General features: G+C 39.9%; 1 non-coding gene across 1 annotated transcript; it reads right to left on the reverse strand.

Annotated features, from left to right (window-relative positions):
* Positions 1-1,716: 1,716 nt before the first annotated feature.
* Trnar-ccg (transfer RNA arginine (anticodon CCG)) lies at positions 1,717-1,800 on the reverse strand. Its single transcript is given in 2 exon segments — positions 1,717-1,752; positions 1,763-1,800. It is a non-coding gene; the product is annotated as a tRNA-Arg (tRNA).
* Positions 1,801-3,504: the final 1,704 nt, after the last annotated feature.

Consider the following 3,504-nt stretch of genomic DNA (forward strand, 5'->3'; position numbering starts at 1 on the left):
GAGTTCGACTCTCCTAAGATTTCATGTATGAGAGGGATTCATTACTACGCAATCTTTAATTTCCTTTTCTGTGATAATGGAACTGCCTTTTTTTAAAGTTTCTTCTTGATTAATACATTAAATTTGTTGGTTGCAACCTTATCAAGTTCAGTAACGTTAATCTTTAAGAAAAATTGATGCATTTCTTTTTCGTATCCTTCGTTACGGATGACGACCAACGTATTGTCTTTGTCACCTATAATAGCGTTGGCATCATTCACTTTGAGACAGTTATTAATCTCTCGTACTGTATCGCACTCTTTCCTGTTCACAACTAACAATTTTTTTTCTCGCAATATCTGCTAGTGAGCTCATTCTGTTCGCAAATTGATAATGTGCCATGTCAGCGCAACCTTAGTACTACCATAAAAAGCTAACTCCATGTATTTATTTTTAAATACCGTAACTCAGGTCAATATTCAATATATAGCTCTCCTGCAGTGTGTTCTTCCATAGTGTGGAGAAAAGTGTTTACAGACTTCTTGGAAATGTCTGCTACTGCCGATGACTTTCAAGGTGAGTTGATACATGCAAACCATTCCGTATAAGAGTTCAGTTTTACAAACTTTTTCGTCAGCCATTGGAAAACGAAAAGAGGCTATTTCTGTAGATTACAGGGGTAAGCTTCTGACAGCACACATACCTGTAGAGGCAAACGGAACAACTGTAATTGTAGAAAAAGCGTCTTATTAATGAAATTAAGGACATTTGTGAATTGTTTAGTGAAACAGACAAAGTTTTATTTCCCATTACAACTTCATTTCTAAATAGCACACAGTCGTTCACAGTATTGTATTAAATGTGTCATGACTATTTTTTCTGACACCATTAAACTTAGAAGCTAGCGTTGAACTGTTTGAGCTAAGTACCTTGATTAGAAGCTATGTGTTAAAAGATTTCTAGGCTGTTGTAAAGATCTGTAATATTAAATAGTGAAAAATTGATCACTGCTGCTACCGCTAGCTCACTTACTTCGCGGGAATTTGCTCACTTAAAGACTGCAGCTGCAGCTTGAATAGTTTTGGCTCTGGGTTGTTAGTTAAGGCCCGGCAACCTGTCTAACTTAGGGCTAATTTAAATAATTCATAATTAATTAAAAACAGTGACTAGTGTTTAATTGTTGCGCATGGAAGTACTATAGGATGTACCCAGGATCAAAGGTGGATGGGGACAGATAAAATGAACGTTTATTGCCTCCGAAATATTAATTAAAACACTTGTGAACATAATAAAATGTGACGAGATCTGGTGCCTGACGTCTATTAAGTTCCACTCTTGATAAATCTTAAGCATTGGTTCTGAGTCCCCAAGGAAATTCGTAGCTTATGGAACACAGTGAACAAAGGATGAGCTAACCATACACGCACCTAGCATACACATGCAGTTGACAAGGTTTACACAGAGGACAAAAGAAAAGAACAAAAACTGTTCCCTCAACTTTCATACGCGGAATGAACATGTAAAGTAACCGTTGAAAGACACGAAACGAAGATCAAAACATGAGCTAAGAAACAGAATTTATTTTAATGCACTGTGTAAGATGAAGATTAAGGAACGTACAGCAAAAAAAGGGCTCAAATGGCTCTAAGCACTATGGGACTTAACATCTGAGGTCATCAGTCCCCTAGACTTAGAACTACTTAAACCTAACTAACCAAAGGACATCACACACATCCATGCCCAAGGCAGGATTCGAACCTGCGACCGCAACAGCAGCGCGGTTTCGGAGTGAAGCGCCTAGAACCGCTCGGCCACATGGGCCGGCGATGTACAGCACCTAAAGCCGTCGGCACACGGACCGTGCTGTCGAACGTTAACGTTGAGCGAGTCAAGTTCAACGTGCTGCTGAACGCTCAGGAACGATGCGACTTGTGCATACGGTACGTGGGACCCAACGTGCTATACGCGATCGCAACGCACTCCAGCGGCAGTTTGAGGGATGTTTCTAGTTCGTAAATCACACTGTTTACTCAACGGGCGCGCGTAAAATTCCCATGTTAGCTCTATTAAACCACACATTTCCTCCATCGTCCACGAAAAGGAAAGTACCGTGTCCAATCAATAAGGACACAGGCTTATAAAAGTTCCATTACAAACAGTGCGGTACAAATTTGGAACACTTCTCCGCATAAGATAAACATTATTTCATCATTCCCACATTTTATTAAAACCCCAAGGTCAGTCTTACTTGATCACTGTTCCTACCCAGTAGCAGAATCTTTGCAACATGTGAATTACGAAGCGTAAAAGAAAAAGGAGCAAAATATCTTTATACAAGTAGCGCAAGCTGTCCTGCAGATTAAGCCAATCGAACAAAGTCACCCCTCAAAACAAGGTGAACTTATATTTACATAACATCAAATATTATAACATATAGTTATATTAAACTAATAATGAAGTATCAGAACCTAATAAAAGCGCGAATGTTAGGAAAAAAAAAGTTGGATGTGTTGACACGCGAACCACTGCCTCAACAACAACTCATTACTGGAGAGAGACACTACTCATTACGCTAAACCAACTACTCGGTCCTGGCACTTAATCATATTATGTTAGCGCTTACTGAAAACGTTAATCGTAGATAATTATGTTACTAATTGAAATTTAATTATAACGAACTGTACCAAGAACAATGAGTTTTGGGTGGATCTTCAGTGTGTGGCTGCCTTCAAATGGCCTCCTCTCATAATACGCAAGTTATAGTAATTCTTTTGCCACCAATATGATGTTCCTCATTATGTTATTGGAACAAATCACACAACTAACAACGGGTTTTCCAGTGATTCTCAATTTGCTGGTGCTCGGAAACGGCATATATACATATAAGCTTGAAATGAATGCCAATATGGCGCCTCTCAAATCTGTACTGAAGGGAGACGGCGTGCGTGTGACGTAGGTGGCGTTGTGCCATCTCATTGGTCAACGTTCAGACGCACGCTCAGGATATCTGACATGCCAGATATTGCTCTGCACGCTCGGAAAGACTCCCGAACGTGCAATTCCACGCTATGACGTCAGAAACTCGGCACGCTCAACGCTCAACGTTCGGATGCACGGTCCGTGTGCCGACGGCTTAAGGCTCTTACACCAGAACACCGCCATATGGATGTAACGAAATGAAAGTAAGTGACGAACAAAAAGGAATTTCATACTTACCGGATTAGAATTGTACTAAATTTATATTACAGGTAGCAAGATGTGAGAGCTGGAGCCTCTTAAACATGGACACTAACACGTGATAGTAATGAAAAAAGCAAGTACCCAACAGTGGAAGGAACAGAACAAAACAGATTGAGAAATCAGTGGCAAAATCACAATGATATCATATAGCGGTAAGCAAAATGAGAAGCTGATTGAAATAAATCGTTACCCATTCCATAAACCTCCAAGCGTTCAAGTAACTAGTGGAATCAAAAAACAGCCTAAGAAATTTCCTGAATTTCGAGGTATTCAGCACTCGCGATA

This window comes from Schistocerca nitens, chromosome 4 (assembly GCF_023898315.1).
Source record: "Schistocerca nitens isolate TAMUIC-IGC-003100 chromosome 4, iqSchNite1.1, whole genome shotgun sequence".
Classification (NCBI taxonomy): Eukaryota; Metazoa; Arthropoda; class Insecta; order Orthoptera; family Acrididae; genus Schistocerca; species Schistocerca nitens.